The following is a 20,000-nucleotide window of genomic DNA, read 5'->3' on the forward strand; positions in this document are numbered from 1 at the left end:
TTTGGGGTTTCTATGCGGTGCCCAAAATTTGGGGTTTCCATGCGGCGCCCAAAATTTGGGGTTTCCACCCGACGCCCAAATTTGGGGTTTCCATGCGGCGCCCAAAATTTGGGGTTTCCATGCGGCACCCAAAATTTGGGGTTTCCACCCGGCGCGCAAAATTTGGGGTTTCCATGCGGCGCCCAAAATTTGGGGTTTCCACCCGACGCCCAAAATTTGGGGTTTCCAACCAGTGCCCAAATTTGGGGTTTCCATGCGGCGCCCAAAACTTGGGGTTTCCACCCGGCGCCCAAATTTGGGGTTTCTACCCGGCGCCCAAAATTTGGGGTTTCCATGTGGTGCCCAAAATTTGGGGTTTCCACCCGGCGCCCAAAATTTGGGGTTTCCACCCGGCGCCCAAAATTTGGGGTTTCCATGCGGCACCCAAAATTTGGGGTTTCCATGCGGCGCCCAAAATTTGGGGTTTCCACCCGGCGCCCAAATTTTGGGGTTTCCATGCGGTGCCCAAAATTTGGGGTTTCCACCCGGCGCCCAAAATTTGGGGTTTCCATGCGACGCCCAAAATTTGGGGTTTCCATGCGGCACCCAAAATTTGGGGTTTCCATGCGGCGCCCAAAATTTGGGGTTTCCACCCGGCGCCCAAATTTTGGGGTTTCCATGCGGCGTCCAAAATTTGGGGTTTCCACCCGGCGCCCAAATTCCAAAATTTGGGGTTTCCACCCGGCGCCCAAATTTGGGGTTTCCATGCGACGCCCAAAATTTGGGGTTTCCACCTGGTGACCATAATTTGGGGTTTCCATGCGGCACCCAAAATTTGGGGTTTCCATGCGGCGCCCAAATTTGGGGTTTCTATGCGGCGCCCAAAATTTGGGGTTTCCATGCGGCGCCCAAAATTTGGGGTTTCCACCCGGCGCCCAAATTTGCGGTTTCCATGCGGCGCCCAAAATTTGGGGTTTCCATGTGGCGCCCAAAATTTGGGGTTTCCACCCGGCACCCAAAATTTGGGGTTTCCATGCGGCACCCAAAATTTGGGGTTTCCACCGGGCGCCCAAAATTTGGGGTTTCCATGCGGCGCCCAAAATTTGGGGTTTCCACCTGGCACCCAAATTTGGGGTTTCCATGCGGCGCCCAAAATTTGGGGTTTCCATGCGGCGCCCAAAATTTGGGGCTTCCATGTCTCGCCAAAAATTTGGGGTTTCCACCCGGCGCCCAAAATTTGGGGTTTCCATGCGGCGCACAAAATTTGGGGTTTCCACCCGGCGCCCAAATTTGGGGTTTCCATGTGGCGCGCAAAATTTGGGGTTTCCACCCGTCGCCCAAAATTTGGGGTTTCCACCTGGCACCCAAAATTTGGGGTTTCCATGCGCCGCCCAATATTTGGGGTTTCCATGCGGCGCCCAAAATTTGGGGTTTCCATGCGGCGCCCAAAATTTGGGGTTTCCACCCGGTGCCCAAATTTGGTGTTTCCATGCGGTTCCCAAAATTTGGGGTTTCCATGCTGTTATCACTCAGAACTAAAATTGATATATGTAACTTTTCATCCTGGCCCAATGACAAGGTCAGTGCTAGTTTATTTCCGCTTTAATTTCCTACCTTAGAATCTGAAGTTTTGAAGAGTTTTTGAGTCAAGTTATTCTCAGCTCCCATTGGTTCCCCTCCATCTACCATTGTTTTATAGCGACCTGTTATCTTATGTCAGCCACCGTGTCTTTTTGTAATTTCGCAGCGAAATCATGATTAGGCAGTTTCGCAGCGCAATCATGATTAGGCAGTTTTGCAGCGCATCATTCAAATTTAAAACTGACCGCGCTGCGAAATCATGGATTCGTACATTTCACAGCGAATCTTTCCTGAAATTTCAAATCCGTTAGGTGAGTCATAGGTCGTGTCCTCTCATGTTAGCTCATGTACCCCTCTTATCACATTTCACCACTCATTGCCACTATCGCCACCACTAGATCTGTTGATACGCATGAATCATCATTTCCAAGAAAGACCACCGTGCATAAAACTTAATGATGGTCGTAAGTCTTGCATGAAATGACAAATCTACAATATTACAACTTGAAAGATTTTAAACAGAAAATTTTAAAATTCAACTGCAAAGATAATCAAGCGAGGCTGATAATCAAGGGAGGCTGAATTCAAATAGAAGCTGAATCACAATTCCAACCAGAGCTGGTAGTCATTGTTTGCGAAGATTTGGAAGAATCAATGGGGAAAAAGGAGCACAGATCCGGCAAATGTCTAAGGACTGAGCCTGAAGGCTTAGATATACCGTTGAGAAATAAAGAGGTGGAGAAAGCATTTAAAAAGGCCGGGTGCTGGAAATTTTGCAAAAAGTTACAAGGAGGGCACGCACAGGTAACCAAAAAATTTGCACTTAACTTCATAGGCTTGATTTCAAAGGTAGCCATGATAGAATTGCAGGTTTCGCCAGAAGTGATATCTACTGTGACAGAGATCCCACGAGGACAAGAGCAATGGTTTAAAAATTTGAAGTTTGACATGAATCCTTGCAAGGAGTTTTTGAAGGATGAATTTGTAAATGAAGATTTAAGTAAGGCAGTGCCCAGGAGTTATGTGAAAGAATATTATGCACATTTACTCACCTGAATACAGAAATATTTGACTTGTGAAGGAAGATATAACAAGGTTTACTCTTACCATTTTAAACTCCTTTTGCATTTCACCGGGAAGGTCTCCATAGACTTACCTTTTTATCTTTTCCATAGTTTGAGTAAGATGTGTGATAAGGTACAGCTGAGGAAAGAGGATTGTGAAACCTCTTTGTTTCATCGTGGTTTGATCAAACTACTGGTTTTATATGGGCTCCAAAAGATAGACAGAGATTGGAATTCATTCATTTTTATGGCTGGCTTCAAAATCCAGACTGGCCTCACTCCTCTACCTATTAGAGATTCTACAATAGCTGAGCTCCAAACAGAAGCAAGAGCTAAAAGAGTTCCAAATTCACAAGTAAGAAAACAAGTGAAGCCACTCATCATCCAAGATCAACATCAGCAATCAACTAAGGAAAAAGCTCATGGTAAAAAGACTGTACCTAAAACAAGAAAATCTGAAGTAGTCTCAAGGATAAGGACAATAAGCCAGATGAATAAGGAAAAAGGTAAAGCTGTAGCAGTCGAAGAAAGTCCAGTGTCCAAGGGAAGTTTAAATGCCTTATTACAGGCTATTGACATTGAGCAGTCTCTACCAGTCCAAATTGAGTTGATACAGTCAAAACAAGAAAGCACCAAGAAAGCCAAGGCCTCAAAAAGGCTTAAATTTGATGAGCCAGCTGAAGAGTTTGTTTTTAAACCTAGAAGACCTATGACAAGGAGATTCTAGCAAGTACAGGAAACACTGTCAAGAACAGAGGAAACAGGGGAAGGGTCACAACGTTGGCAAAAGAAAAACACAAGAAAAACACTCATCACATCTAAAGAAGATAATATAGCAGCCATAAAGAGCCAATTAGAATCAGCTAAGCATGAGATCGCCAAATTGAAGAAAGATGCTAGAAGACATGCAGTCATACACACAAACTATTATAGAGCTCTATGGAAAGGGAATGAAACTGTAGAAGCCCAGTTGAATTCAGTGGTTGATGGCCATTCACAATTTCACACCTGGACAGTACCATCAATCAAAGAATCCAAGTACATCAGAAGGATCAATATGCAACTGAGAGCTGGGAATAAGGTTATGAAGAAACAAATTGAAGATCTGAAGGCACAGCTAAGCCAGCTTAAAGGACCTGCTAAATGAGTTTTCATTTCAAGTAAGATTCCATTTCAAAATTTTGATAAGTTTGCTTGATCTTATCTTCTTGAAGAAATCTAAATCCCTATTCGGCCTTTGGAAAGTCTAAAGAAGTTTTTTGCAATCAAGCACTCGCTTAATAAAGGTCTCAGGTTAAAAACAAGTTGTTTTAAATAACTCAGCAGTTTCGTAGCGCGCTACGAAACTGCTGAAAGTGATGATTACAACATAAATCAAACAGTTTTGAACTATAAGCGGGAATTTTGAAAGGGGAATGTCTACAAGGTATGCAAGGCATCAGCTGAAGCTATTAAGATTCAACCAGGTCAAGACACGTGGAGATAATATGCATTCGAATCCAACTTCAGATTTTTGTCATAAAGTGAGCATATTTACCACACTTCAGGATATGTGAAACAGTTTGCAAGAATTTTGGCTTTCACGCATGAAAACGGTGGACAACACATCAGGGACGTGGCAGTCTGCTCCATTTTGGGTAATTAAAAGATAAAGGATATAATTCGTTGGATCTGGACATGTTAAGGCAAACTAAAGACCGGTACACAGGGGCAGTTTCCTATGTTTCAGGGTATTGGAAAACATGTGACATTGAAGACAAACATGGAGCCTTGAAGACCCATCACAGCCAAACTAGAAGGGGACCAGATGTCAAAGAACGAGAATGATTGTAGACCAAGACTGTTATGGAATTAGAGTCCTACTTGATTTAGATATCTAGAAGGTCTAGTGGAAGTTTGTTAGATTTAATAGGCAGTTAAAAGCTAAATAGGTGTCAGTAATAGAAGTAGTTTTCGAATTCCACTCATGCTGGAGGAGGAATCTCGATCAGTTAGAATAAGAGCTCTATATATAGCTGAAACAACAATGTAATCAGGGTTGGAAAATTTTATGAAAAAAGCTGGTATTTGGCTTATGTAAAACTCATTTTCAGTAATATACATGCTGAACTTTACTTCTCAGGATTCATGAAGGATTTTTTATGTTCAGAATATGTGATGTTGTCCTTTTCTTAATTTTTACAGTGGTATGGATGTATAATCACTCAAAATTCACTGAATGTGCTCTGACTTCCTGTATACATTTATAAACTGTGTGGTCCCATATGAGTTTATGTTCTGAATGTTTAAATGTTGAAAGCCCTGACTTCCATGTAAGGTTGAGTTCATTGTTATATTGAGGTGTTGTTGACTCCATAAGCCTAATGGATAGTTGTTTAATGTGTTTCCACCATTCATATTTTTCACAGTTGTTCTATAAGAGTTAGCCATTTTATCCTTAATCAAAATCATTAATCCATCAAGAGAGAGCCCTCTTAGGTTGAGGAGGCTAAGCCTCAGCCTAAAGTAGGTTTGAAATAGTTACTTAGAGTCAACCTGAACAACAGCCTATCAGAGCTTGATTTTGAGATAACACATGCGGCGCCCAAAATTTGGGGTTTCCACTCGGTGCCCAAATCTGGGGTTTCCACGCGGCGCCCAAAATTTGGGGTTTCCATGCGGCGCCCAAAATTTGGGGTTTCCATGCGGCGCCCAATATTTAGGGTTTCCACCCGACGCCCAAATTTGGGGTTTCCATGCGGCGCCCAAAATTTGGGGTTTCCATGCGGCGCCCAAATTTGGGGTTTCTATGCGGCGCCCAAAATTTGGGGTTTCCATGCGGCGCCCAAAATTTGGGGTTTCCACTTGGCGCCCAAAATTTGGGGCTTCCATGTCTCGCCAAAAATTTGGGGTTTCCACCCGGCGCCCAAACTTTGGGGTTTCCATGCGGCGCCCAAAATTTGGGGTTTCCACCCGGCGCCCAAATTTGGGGTTTCCATGCGGCGCCCAAAATTTTGGGTTTCCACCAGTCGCCCAAAATTTGGGGTTTCCACCCGGCGCCCAAAATTTGGGGTTTCCATGCAGTGCCCAAAATTTGGGGTTTCCACCCGGCGCCCAAATTTGGGGTTTCCATGTGGCGCCCAAAATTTTGGGTTTCCACGCGTCGCCCAAAATTTGGGGTTTCCATCCGGCGCCCAAAATTTGGGGTTTCCACCCAGCGCCCAAATTTCGGGTTTCCATGCGACGCCCAAAATTTTGGGTTTCCATGCGGCGCCCAAAACTTGGGGTTTCCATGCGACGCCCAAAATTTGGGGTTTCCGTGCGGCGCCCAAAACTTGGGGTTTCCACCCGGCGCCCAAATTTGGGGTTTCCATGCGGCGCCCAAAATTTGGGGTTTCCACCCGGCGCCCAAAATTTGGGGTTTCCATGCGACGCCCAAAATTTGGAGTTTCCACCCGGCGCCCAAATTTGGGGTTTCCATGCGACGCCCAAAATTTGGGGTTTCCACCCGGCGACCAAAATTTGGGGTTTCCATGCGGCGCCCAAATTTGGGGTTTCCACCCGGCGCCCAAAATTTGGGGTTTCCACCTGACGCCCAAAATTTGGGGTTTCCACCCGGCACCCAAAATTTGGGGTTTCCATGCGGCCCCCAAAACTTGGGGTTTCCACCCGGCGCCCAAATTTGGGGTTTCCACAAAATTTGGGGTTTCTACCCGGCACCAAAAATTTGGGGTTTCCATGCGGCGCCCAGAATTTGGGGTTTCCATGCGTCGCCCAAATATGGGTTTTCTATGCGGCGCCCAAAATTTGGGGTTTCCACCCGACGCCCAAATTTGGGGTTTCCATGCGGCGCCCAAAATTTGGGGTTTCCATGTGGCGCCCAAAATTTGGGGTTTCCACCCGGCTCCCAAAATTTGGGGTTTCCATGCGGTGCCCAAAATTTGGGGTTTCCATGTGGCGCCCGAAATTTGGGGTTTCCATGCGGCGCCCAAAATTTGGGGTTTCCACCAGGCGCCAAAATTTGGGGTTTCCATGTGATGCCCAAATTTTTGGGTTTCCACCTGGCGCCCAAAATTTGGGGTTTCCATGCGGCGCCCATATTTGGGGTTTCTATGCGGCGCCCAAAATTTGGGGTTTCCATGTGGCGCCCAAAATTTGGGGTTTCCACCCGGCGCCCAAATTTGGGGTTTCCATGCGGCGCCCAAAATTTGGGGTTTCCATGCGGCGCCCAAAATTTGGAGTTTCCACCCGGCACCCAAAATTTGGGGATTCCATGCGGCGCCCAAAATTAGGGGTTTCCACCCGGCGCCCAAAATTTGGGGTTTCCACCCGGCGCCCAAAATTTGGGGTTTCCATGCGTCGCCCAATATTTGGGATTTCCACCCGGCGCCCAAATTTGGGGTTTCCATGAGGCGCCCAAAATTTGGGGTTTCCATGCGGCGCCCAAAATTTGGGGTTTCCACTCGGTGCCCAAATTTGGGGTTTCCATGCGGCGCCCAAAATTTGGGGTTTCCAAGCGGCGCCCAAAATTTGGGGTTTCCATGCGGCGCCCAAAATTTGGGGTTTCCATGCGCCGCCCAATATTTGGGGTTTCCACCCGGCGCCCAAATTTGGGGTTTCCATGCGGCGCCCAAAATTTGGTGTTTCCACCCGGTGCCCAAATTTGGGGTTTCCATGCGGCGCCCAAAATTGGGGGTTTCCATGCGGCGCCCAAAATTTGGGGTTTCCACCCGGCGCCCAAATTTGGGGTTTCCACCCGGCGCCCAAATTTGGGGTTTCCACCCGGCACCCAAAATTTGGGGTTTCCACCCGGCACCCAAAATTTGGGGTTTCCATGCGGCGCCGAAAATTTGGGGTTTCCACCCGGCGCCCAAATTTGGGGTTTCCATGCGACGCCCAAAATTTGGGGTTTCCACCCGGCGCCCAAAATTTGGGGTTTCCATGCGGTGCCCAAAATTTGGGGTTTCCACCCGGCGCCCAAAATTTGGGGTTTCCATGCGGTGCCCAAAATTTGGGGTTTCCATGTGGCGCCCAAATTTGGGGTTTCTATGCGGCGCCCAAAATTTGGGGTTTCCATGCGGTGCCCAAAATTTGGGGTTTCCACCCGGTGCCCAAATTTGGGGTTTCCATGCGGCGCCCAAAATTTGGGGTTTCCATGCGGCGCCCAAAATTTGGGGTTTCCTCCCGGTGCGCAAAATTTTGGGTTTCCATGCGGCGCCCAAATTTGGGGTTTCCACCCGGAGCCCAAAATTTGGGGTTTCCACCCGACGCCTAAAATTTGGGGTTTCCAACCGGTGCCCAAATTTGGGGTTTCCATGCGGTGCCCAAAACTTGGGGTTTCCACCCGGGCGAACGAGCCCGTATCAAAAATGCTAAGTTGTGACCCATGGTTAGCTTTGTGCACGTTCGTGCAGCTCGTTTGCCCGGATCTCCCTTGTCTTTACGTTTTGGTAGTGGGGGCGCCCATGCGAATTCCTTCGGGCGGATTGTTTGAGGGCGTCCGTGTGAACTCGTTTTGGCTAGTCATTCGGGTGAGGGCGCGGCCGGGCGAACGAGCCCGTATTAAAAATGCTAAGTTGTGACCCGAGGTTGGCTTTTTGCACGTTCGTGTAGCTCGTTTTCCCTGCTCTCCCTTGTTCCTGACTTTCCCTTGTTGCTACGTTTCGGTCGTGTGTGCGCCCATGAAAATTCATTCGGGTGGGTCGTTTGAGGGCATCTATGTCAACTCGTTCGGGCGTGTCATGCCCCTACACCTGCGGTAGTCTTCCAACCACTTGTAGCAAGGTGAGGCACCACCGAACGCTTTCTTTTCACCAATACTAACATTCGTGGACTACACCTACTTCCACATTAACATTACTTAGCTTGTGTTTCGCAACCAAGTAAACATGCAATTATCCTTTATACTTAATGAAGCCCATACTAATTCATTATCATCATGCAATTATAACAAGAACATAAACAATTGCAACAAGTATAAAGGGGAAGGGCAACTCCCTGTAATGTGAGTATGCCCGACAATATATTATATCAGTTTTCCAATAATACAATCATCAAGTATACTTGGCAAAACTCCAAGTCTATACTTAGTCAAATTTACAACCGAGGCATAGAACTGCCTTTACAACACTTGTGCCAATCTTGCACAGTTGGAGGGTGCTCACCCAAGACACCTAGAACTCCTCCTCAAGCCCTGCACAAATCTGCACGTTCATCACCCAACATATGGCACACCTTGCCAACCATCAACCAAGAAGTAAACCTGCGCAATCTCCAAGCTATGCGCATTCTCCAACCAAAACTACGCACTTGTTCTTGTCCCTTGCGAAGATGTGTGAGTGAATGCGTTGATGCCTTATGAGCTCCAACGCTCATATACTTATATGCATTTTAGTGTGGGTTACATGTGGGTGGTAGCCCCTTGGCCGACCCCCAAAACAATCATAACACACCCCTAAAACACCCTCCATGTGTCGGCCTTGCCCTCACGCAAGTCCTCTCCAAATCATAGTATAAACGCTCCACTTGTTCCACGCATTTCCCAAGTGTCATAAGTCGCTCACGGTTTCGTCGCACTTATCGTCACATTTCTTCCACACATTGTCGCACCCTCGTTCGTCGCACGTCCGTCGTGTGCCCGCGCGCCCGCCCGCACCCTCGTCCATGACGAATTTTCCCAGCGCCCGTCACACAATCGCCCGGAGGCCTTTCATCCTCCTCCACCTGAAATCGTTGTCGTCCTCAACAACATACCATCCCAGTAGCCATCCACCAAGATCATCACTCATCCATGATGTCGACCTCTCCACATAAGGCAAACATCCCTGCAACATATGTAGAGCATCATCTCCATCATGCCTCGACTTATTGACGAATTGCCACCAAGCTCATCATACCAAGGTATGTACCTCAACGGTATGCTCTCCATCAGATATCATCTCAATCCATGATCATCAACCCCTCTGCCACAATATCCATTGCAACATCTCGTGTCGACCTCATCATGTGTCCCTATGTGAACCTCTGCCATGATACTCTAGCATGATGCCAACATTTCTCTTCACACTTCCAGACCCCATGTCTGAACTAGTTGGGTAGCTAATCCAACCATCATGCTCAATCCATGAGAGTGAACATCCTCATGCCATCATCAATTGTTCCTCAAACATCTGCCACATCCTTGACTCATCAAGAATCTACCTCCATAATCCATGCTCATGTCCATGGAAACTCCATCCATCTCATCTGTAACATGTCATGATGCTTGATGCCGAACCATCCCTGCACCATCAATCATACCTGCTCAAACATGTTTAAGGACTCACTGCCATGAGCAGCTAACAATGATCCCCATCTTCTTCATCCATCTAAGAAGATGTAGCGGGAGTAGAGCCTGAAGGCTCTCCCTCACTAATCAATTCGATCCATCTATCAGGATCCTCAATCTCCATCCTTTGTATATAAGCAACCCGGTCTTCCCTCTGGACATCCGGCCTTACATATACCTCATCATCATCATCATCATATTCCACCAACTCTAGCCTTCTTTTCAAATCCAAGATGCTATCTGAAAGTGATCTAATGACCAATGACTGCTCCACAAGCTTTGTCTCAACAGTAGACAATCGCTTGTTCACCTTCTCCTTATCCTCCTTTTGCATCACTCCCAATTTACAATCAGGCCTTGTCACACCAATGGTTGGAACACCAATGGGTACATCGTCCCTTCCATCATAAATGTAGAGCTTCTTCAAATGTGGAAAAATCGTAGCATCAAATTGTTTCATGAACTCCATCCCCAATACAACTTCATAGTCATCAATCCGCACTATAGTGAAGTCCACTTTCCCGGTCCATTCACCAAGTGTAGTGTCCACCCTTTCAACTATACCAAGAATCTCAATAGGAGGAGAATTCACTGTCTTCATTTGTGCCTTTGCCGATACAAATTTCAGCCCAATCCTTCTCGCAGTATCTTCGCCCATGAAGTTGTGAGAAGCTCACTATCCACCATAGTGAGCACATCAACACCTCCAACCTTCATTCGAACATACTCCAACTTGTTCCTTTCAGGATCCCTCTTAGAGGCCACCTCCGTAGTAGCAGAAGCACCAAGTATCTGCATCATCCCCACAAAAGCATCTTCATTCTTTCCATCAGACTCAGCCTTCCTCTTCAAGGCTATGAAATGCCTTATTTCAAGAGCTAGGCAATCCCACTTCTTTTGATTCAATTTCTGTCTTATTTCTAGTTCCTTGAGTTCTGCTTCAAGCAAGTCCACTTCCTTTGCAAGTCGATAGGCTTCCTCCTTATTTCTATCAGAGACCCCTTCCTTGACCAAGGCATGAAGAGCATCCTTTGTTTCGAACAAAATTTTGCCACATTCTGCAAATCCTTGTTTTACTTCCTTTGACTCTTCAAGTAGACTTCCTTCAAATTCTTCGAAGGTTGCAGAACCCAATTTTCACAAGATAGACATCTTTACCAGGTCACCTGCAACCTGAACCAACCCTTGTTCCACTTCATGTGAAACGGCTTCCTTCACCTGCAAGTACCTGCTTCACTGTCACGAGCAACCCTCCTCACCAGCTTCAAACCGAAGCTCTGATACCACCTGTCACGCCCCTACACCTGCAGTAGTCTTCCAACCACTTGTAGCATGGTGCAACACCATCGAACGCTTTCTTTTCACCAATACTAACATTCGTGGACTACGCCTACTTCCACATTAATATTACTTCGCTTATGTTTCACAACCAAGTAAACATGAAATTATCCTTTATACTTAATGAAGCCCATACTCATTCATTATCATCATGCAATTATAACAAGAACATCGACAATGGCAACAAGTATAAAGGGGAGGGGAAACTCCCCGTAATGTGAGTCTGCCCGACAATATATTATATCAGTTTTCCAATAATACAATCATCAAGTATACTTGGCAAAACTCCAAGTCTATACTTAGTCAAATTTACAACCAAGGCATAGAACTGCCTTTACAACACTTGTGCCAATCTTGCACAGTAGGAGGGTGCTCACCCGAGACACCTAGAACTCCCCCTCAAGCCCTGCACAAATATGCACGTTCATCACCCAACATACGGCACACCTTGCCAACCATCAACCAAGAAGTAAACCTGTGCAATCTCCAAGCTATGCGCATTCTCCAACCAAAACTGCGCACTTGTTCTTGTCCCTTGCGAAGATGTGTGAGTGAATGCGTTGATGCCTTATGAGCTCCAATGCCCATATACTTATATGAATTTTAGTGTGGGTTACATGTGGGTGGTAGCCCCTTGGTCAACCCCCAAAACAATCATAACGCACCCCTAAAATTCCCTCCATGTGTCAGCCTTGCCCTCACTCAAGTCCTCTCCAAATCATAATATAAACGCTCCACTTGTTCCACGCATTTCCCAAGTGTCATAAGTCGCTCATGGTTTCGTCGCACTTATCATCGCATTTCTTCCACACATTGTCACACGCCCATTCATCGTGCATCCTTCGTTTGCCTTTCGTTCACCCACGTGCCCGCCCGTGCCCTCGTGCACGGTGACTTTGCCCGGCGCCCATCGCACAATCGCCTGGAGGCCTTACAGGGCGGGTCGTTCGGGAGAGGGCGCGCACGGGCCAATGAGGCCGTATCAAAAATGCTAAGTTGTGACTCGGGTTGGCTTTGTGCACGTTTATGTTGCTCTTTTTCTCGGCTCTCCCTTGTCACTTCGTTTCAGTCGTGCGGGCACCCATGTAAAATCCAGATGATACCAGTGACAAGTTTTCATTCCGTGTGAAAGTTGGGTTGGTAATCGAGTTGTGTTTTCATGTTTGCCTGAACGATGGCCTTAGGTCATTTTTAGGGTGGCCGATTTTCATCTTCTCTCCATCCCCACTCGGTAGTGCATGAGCAGTAATGTTGGCCACGCTCGGCTTGGGAGGCATATGTGAACAATTCCCCTTCTACTCTCCAAGTTCTTGGAGCTATATGGGCTGTTGTGGTGTGGCTCCCTTGCTCGTCCTGGTCGCCCTTGTGCCTCTCCAGATGATACCAGCGACAGGTTTTCTTTCTGTGTGAAAGGTGGGTTGGTAATCGAGTTGTGTTTTCGGGTTTGCCTGAACGATAACCATGGGTCATTTGTAGGGCAGCTGATTTTCATCTTCTCTCCATCCCCACTCGGTAACGCATGAGTGGTAATGTTGGCCATGCTGGTCCTGGGAGGCATATGTGAACAATTCCCCTTACGCTCTCCAAGTTCTTGGAGTTGTATGGGTTGTTCTGGTGTGGCTCCCTAGCTCGTCTTGGTCCCCCTTGTGCCCCTCCAGATGATACCAGTGACAGGTTTTCTTTCTGTGTGAAAGGTGGGTTGGTAATCGAGTTGTGTTTTCGAGTTTCCGTGAACGATGGCCATGGGTCGTTTGTCGGGCGGCCCGATCCCTCCTCCTTTTTGGATATGTGTTCTTGAATTGTGCAGCGACCCTCTTGATTTGCATTTATTTCTTTCCCTTGCCTTCGCATCATGGTTGCCACAGGCGGTCAAGTGATCGAGGTCCACCATTGCTGTTGTCGCGGGTGGACTCCTAGGTGGCCTCGGTGCATGGCGTGGAGGATCGGGGGGCATTTCTAAGAGAGGTTGTGGGCTCGGTTGGTCTTGTTGTTTTGTTTCCTTCTGTTTCCTTTGCACTGAGGCTGCCACATGCGGTCATGCGATCGAGGTCCATCGTTGCTGATGTTCGGGTGGACTCCTAGGTGGCCTCTCTGCGGGGAGGGTTGGGGGGCACTTGTTGTTTCAATTGTGTATGCGCTCGTGGTCCAACAGGGAGGAGGCTTGCTACTATAGTCATCAATGGTGGGGGCTATCTGGAAGAAGGATTTCGAGGTGGAACACTTCGACCTCCCTCCTTTGCGTGGAGGTGGCCGTAGGGGAAAATTAATCATCGTCCGGTCGGTAAAGCTGTGGGAATTCCCCTAGGTTTCTTGTACGTAGGGTGCGTGGGGTGCGGAGCTACCCGATCCCTCCTCCTATTTGGATATGTGTTCTTGTATTGTGTAGCGACCCTCTTGATTTGCATTTATTTCCTTCCTTTGCCTTCGCATCATGGTTGCCATAGGCAGTCAAGTGATCAAGGTCCACCGTTGCTGCTATCACGGGTGGACTCCTAGGTGCCCTCGGTGCTTGGCGTGGAGGTTTAGGGGGCATTTCTAGGAGAGGTTGTGGGCTCGGTTTGTCTTGTTTTATTTCCTTCCGTTTCCTCTCTGCATTGAGGCTGCCGTAGGCGATCACGTGATCGAGGTCCATCGTTGCTGCTATCCGGGTGGAGCTGCCCGATCCCTCCTCCTATTTGGATATGTGCTCTTGTATTGTGCAGCGACCCTCTTGATTTGCATTTATTTCCTTCCCTTGCCTTCGCATCATGGTTGCCACAGGTGGTCAAGTGATCGAGGTCCACCATTGCTGCTATCGCGGGTGGACTCCTAGGTGGCCGCGGTGCGTGGCGTGGAGGGTCGGGGGGCATTTCTAAGAGAGGTTGTGGGCTCGGTTGGTCTTGTTTTTTTGTTTCCTTCCGTTTCCTTTGCATTGAGGCTGCCGCAGGCGGTCATGCGATCGAGGTCCATCGTTGCTGATGTTCGGGTGGACTCCTAGGTGGCCTCTCTGCGGGGAGGGTTGGGGGGCACTTGCTGTTTCGATTGTGTATGCGCTCGTGGTCCAACGGGGAGGAGGCTTGCTACTATAGTCATCGATGGTGGGGGCTATCTGGAAGAAGGATTTCAATGTGGAACGCTTCGACCTCCCTCCTTTGCGTGGAGGTGGCCGTAGGGGAAAATTATTCATCGTCTGGTCGGTAAAGCTGTGGGAAATCCCCTAGGTTTCTTGTACGTAGGGTGCGTGGGGTGCGGAGCTGCCCAATCCCTCCTCCTGTTTGGATATGTGTTCTTGTATTGTGTAGCGACCCTCTTGATTTGCATTTATTTCCTTCCTTTTCATTCGCATCGTGGTTGCCACAGGCGGTCAAGTGATCGAGGTCCACCATTGCTGTTGTTGCGGGTGGACTCCTAGGTGGCCTCGGTGTGTGGCGTGGAGGGTCAGGGGGCATTTCTAAGAGAGGTTGTGGGCTCGGTTGGTCTTGTTTTATTTCCTTCCATTTCCTATCTACATTGAGGCTGCCGCAGGCGATCACGCGATCGAGGTCCATTGTTGCTGCTATCCAGGTGGACTCCTAGGCGACCCCTGTGCGGGGAGGGGTGGGTTGGGGGGAATTTCTGAGGGAGTTTGCGGGTTCTGTTTTTATTGTATGATTTCCTTCCCTTGCCTTTGTGTCAAGGCTGCTGCAGGCCATCATCTGGTCGAGGTCCACTGTTGCTGTTGGCCGGGTGGACTCCTAGGTGGCATCGGTGCGGGCGCGGGGAGGTTTACATGGCCTCTCTATGATAGGATTTTTGTGGTCGCTCATCCTATTTTTATTTTCCTTCCTTTTCCTTCGCATCGAGGCTGCCATAGGCGTTCGAGAGATCTAGGTCCAACGTTGCTGATGTACAGGTGGATTCCTGGGTGGCCTTGGTGCGGGGCGGGGAGGGTTGTGGCTCATTTATAATATAGAGGTTGCGTGGTTGGTCGTTCTCCATTTGTTTCCTTTGCATCGAGGCTGTCGCAGGCGATCGAGGTCCACCGTTGCTGCTGTCCGGGTGGACTCCTAGGTGGCCTCTGTGTGGGGTGTGGAGGCCTTTGAAGGCATCATTTCTAAGGGAGTGGGTGAGTGATCGCTCGTTTTCTTGTTGGTTGGGCCGTGGCTGCAAACTCCGGAGTGGCCCTAGTGCATTGTGGATTTGGAGGTCTGCCCATTTGTTCGCCATGTCCTTGGAATGTTGCGTGTGCTTCCTTCTTGGGATGCAAGAGGTGCAAGGCATAAAAGTTTTACATGATATTTTGACATCTATTTGACTTGATGGGTGTTCAAGTTGGCTCTCGGTAAGAGAGCACCCAGAATTCCCTTTGAAGTGGGAGGGTGCTACCTGGTTGATCTTGCCAGTAGTCATATGCTTGTCTCAAAGATTAAGCCATGCATGTCTAAGTATGAACTAATTCACATTTTGAAATTGCGGATGGCTCATTAAATCAGTTATAGTTTTTTTGATGGTACCATACTACTCGAATAACTGTAGTAATTCTAGAGCTAATACATGCACTAAGTCCCGACTCTTTGGAAGGGATGCATTTTTTAGATAAAATTTCGGCGCGGGCTTGCCCGCTTCTCCAGTGAATCATGATAACTCAACGGATCGCACAGCCCTTGTGCTGGCGTTGCTTCATTCAAATTTTTGCCCTATCAACTTTCGATGGTAGGATAGAGGCCTACCATGGTGGTGACTGGTGACGGAGAATTAGGGTTCGATTTCGGAGAGGGAGCATGAGAAACGACTACCACATCCAAGGAAGGCAGCAGGCACGCAAATTACCCAATCCTGACATGGGGAGGTAGTGACAATAAATAACAATACTGGGCTCATCGAGTCTGGTAATTGGAATGAGTACAATCTAAATCCCTTAACGAGGATCCATTGGAGGGAAAGTCTGGTGCCAGCAACCGCGGTAATTCCAGCTCCAATAGCATATATTTAAGTTGTTGCAGTTAAAAAGCTCGTAGTTGGATCTTGGGTCATAAAGGTCGGTTCACCTACTCGGTGTGCACCTGCCCTTCCATTCCTTTTGGCAGCGCCGTCCTCCTGGCCTTAATTGGCTGGGTCGTGGTTCCGGTGCTGTTACTTTGAAAAAATTAGAGTGCTCAAAGCAATCTTATGCTTTGAATACATTAGCATGGAATAACGTGATAGGAGTCTAGTCCTATTGTGTTGGCCTTCAGGACCGGAGTAATGATTAATAGGGACTGTCTGGGGCATTCGTATTTCATGTCAGGGGTGAAATTCTTGGATTTATGAAAGACGGACCACTGCGAAAGCATTTGCCAAGGATGTTTTCATTAATCAAGAATGAAAGTTGGGGGCTCAAAGACGATCAGATACTGCCCTAGTCTCAACCATAAAAGATGCCGACCAAGGATCGGCGGATGTTGCTCTAAGGACTTCGCCAACACCTTCTGAGAAATCAGTGTTTGGGTTCCGGGGGGAGTATGGTTGCAGGGCTGAAACGTAAAGGAATTGACAGAAGGGCACCACCAGGAGTGGAGCATGCGGCTTAATTTGACTCAACACGGGGAAACTTACCAGGTCTAAACATAGTAAGGATTGATAGATTGAGAGCTCTTTCTTGATTCTATGGGTGGTGGTGCATGGCCGTTCTTAGTTGGTGGAGTGATTTGTCTAGTTAATTCTGATAACGAACAAGACCTTAGCCTGCTAACTAGCTACGCGGAGGTTCCCCTTCGTGGCTAGCTTCTTAGAGGGACTATGGCCATTTAGGCCATGGAAGTTTGAGGCAATAATAGGTCTGTGATGCCCTTAGATGTTCAAGGCCACACACACGCTACATTGATGCAACCGATGAGTTTTTATTCCTAGTTCGAGAGGATCAGGAAATCTTCTCAAATTGCATCATGATGGGGATAGACCATTGCAATTATTGGTCTTCAACGAGGAATTCCTAGTAAGCACGTGTCATCAACTCGTGTTGACTACGTCCCTGCCCTTTGTACACACTGCCCGTCGCTCCTACCGATTGAATGATCCAGTGAAGTGTTTGGATTGCGTTGATGATGGTGGTTCGCCGCCGTCGACGTCGTGAGAAGTTCATTGAACCTTATCATTTTTTAGAGGAAGGAGAAGTCGTAACAAAGTTACCGTAGGTGAACCTACGGTAGGATCATTGATAGCAGGGGTATTCTTTTTTGGTTCGGGTTGGTTGGGTTTCGATTGCAATGTGGGACTTTGTGGTGCATCTCTAGGGGAGCGGGTTTGGTGTTTGGCATGAACATTGTTGGTTACTTGTCTCGAGGTAAAGCTTTTTTTTTTGTGTGTGCTTGCAAGCCATGCTTGTGCTTGTCCCACCCATCCTTTGTTTTTCTTCCCCCCAATGTGTTTCTGCAGGGGGTCCAGAAGCTTGTTTCTTGGGAACCCTTCCGACGATTTGTTCGGCTGGGCATGGTTGCTGTAGAGTTGAGGTGCTCAGTAAATACGATGGATAAATTCGGACTCATTCGTAGCGGTGGTGCTCGGTCTTTTGTTCGTTGGAAGGCGTGGGCCAAGGGTGCGGGCTTCCTTAGTTGGTTCTCTCGAAAAGGCGGCGGCGGTTGATATGTTGCTTGGGTGATCTTTTTCGCTGGTGGTTGGGTCGAGGGAGTGGTTGCGCGCGCGCCTGGTAGCTCAAACCTTCCGTGAGGGGAGATTGTTGGGGTGCGGTCAGTATGGGATGGATGAAGAGCAGTTCAACCCATTGGGCTGGCCACCCTAGTCCCTCCTGACCATTCCTCGACATGCCCTCGTGGAAGGGTTGGGTGTCGAGGTAATGAAAAACCCATCCCTCGGTCTGAGCTCCATCGAGATCGCAATTTTCCCCACCGACCGGCATGAGGGTGGCAATATTATCTCGTGCCTCTACTATCGAGGGAATTCCTCGTCCTCTCGTGACCCACTCCCCTTCTGAGGGAAAAAGAAGTAGCGGGTTGTGTCTTTGTTCCTCCCTTTGGATTGTGGGTTTTTTGTGGGACTTGCGTCATTTCTTTGTTTCGTGGTGTGCACTTTGCGAACATCCCTCTCTCTAGTGGCCTTGCACCATCGATGTATTTGTGGCCCGCGGCTTTCTCCAGCATTGAGTGTCAGCCCGTGACAACTCCTCTTTGGAGTTTGATTCTTTGACCCCCGTTGACTCTCTCGCTGGAAAGGTTTTTGGGTGTTTTGTACACTGAGGGGTGCAATGGTGGGGTGGGTTTGTGTTATTGGCAGCAGTCTATTTGTCATTTGAAGCCTTGTGCCACTAGGTTGGGGGGTTTTTTGCCTCTCAGTGACGTGCTCCAGACATTGGTCTCATTGTGCTTGGTTGTTTGCTATGTTGTAAAGCTGGAAAGGGTGTTGTGATGAATGCATGTGTGAGGGTGTGAAGAGGTGGGACACTTTTTTGATTGGGTGCCTTGTTTGATTTCTTTTTGGTTAGCAGACATCTACTCAGGGTGCTATTGAGCTTCTCTCTTTTCTCAGGATCTTTGTTTCTTTGGTGTTGTTTTCTTCCCTTATTCCTTTTGCCCCTAGCTTTACAGAGGATAGGTGGGATTGTTGTGGATTGGTGTTCGGGAAGGACGAAAAGCAGTGCGAGTTCCCAAGGTGGTCACCCTAGTCCTTCTCAATTGCCGTCCCCTGCAGTTCCCCACTTTTTTTCCGAAGGCGTGGGGTTTGGGAAGCTTGTTCTCTATTTGAGCCTCCCCTTGTGAGCCGGTAGCCACATTTGATATCTCTTGCTTTAGATATCATTTTTGGGATTCAACTGCGTTAAGTAAGTCATTCAAAGTATGACCATTTCCATGAGAGGTAGTCGTAAAGTGACTAATTTCTCATGATTTTTGAATAGTTCACTTAGCACTCATTGCATCGGGTGATGCTCAGAGGGGTGAAGAAGTGGGATTGAAACTAGTGAAATGTGGAGAACGAATCACATAGCATCAATCATCACTTCCGGGCTTGCACCCGGTAACCAGGACTTCCCAGGAGGTCACCCATCCCAGAACTCCTCTGGCTCAAGCGCGCTTAACTGTGGAGTTTTTCCCCACAATCAAGCCCACTTAGCTTGCTACCCCATTTGCAAAACCTTAGCAAGTATTGTGCCTCATGAACCATTCAGGTAGAGATCCCTTGACTCTTTTTGAATTTAAGTATGGGGGATTTTCGCAGTGCATTATATTAGATATCATTTTTGGGATTCAACTGCGTTAAGTAAGTCATTCAAAGTATGACCATTTCCATGAGAGGTAGTCGTAAAGTGACTAATTTCTCATGATTTTTGAATAGTTCACTTAGCACTCATTGCATCTCTTGCTTTCCTGTTGTTTTCTTCCCTTCTTGCTTTTGGCCCCTTGGCTTTACGGAGAAAAGGTGGGATTGTTGTGGATTGGTGTTCAGGAAGGACGAAAAGCAGTGCAAGTTCCGAGGGTGGACACCCTAGTCCTTCTCGATCGTCGTCCTCGATAGTTCCCCCCATTTTTTGAAGGCACGGGGGTGGGGAAGCTTGTTCTTTGTTTGAGCCTCCCCCTGTGAACCGGTAGATGCATTTGATATCTCTCCTTCTTTCATGTTATTTTCTTCCCTTCTTCCTTTCGGCCCCTAGCTTTGCAGGGAAAAGGTGGGATTGTTGTGGATTGGTGTTCGGGAAGGACGAAAAGCAGTGCGAGTTCCCAGGGTGGCCACCCTAGTCCTTCTCGATCACCGTCCCCTGCAGTTCCCCCCTTTTTGCGAAGGCA

At 47.9% G+C, this 20,000-nt stretch overlaps 1 non-coding gene across 1 annotated transcript; it reads left to right on the top strand.

Moving 5' to 3' along the window:
- Positions 1-15,609: 15,609 nt before the first annotated feature.
- On the top strand, positions 15,610-17,422 carry LOC149195272 (18S ribosomal RNA). Its single transcript, XR_016255430.1, has one exon. It is a non-coding gene; the product is annotated as an 18S ribosomal RNA (ribosomal RNA).
- Positions 17,423-20,000: the final 2,578 nt, after the last annotated feature.

Source organism: Pinus tabuliformis, chromosome 2_2 (assembly GCF_031772625.1).
Source record: "Pinus tabuliformis cultivar Carrire ecotype Pingquan chromosome 2_2, CPIR1, whole genome shotgun sequence".
Classification (NCBI taxonomy): Eukaryota; Viridiplantae; Streptophyta; class Pinopsida; order Pinales; family Pinaceae; genus Pinus; species Pinus tabuliformis.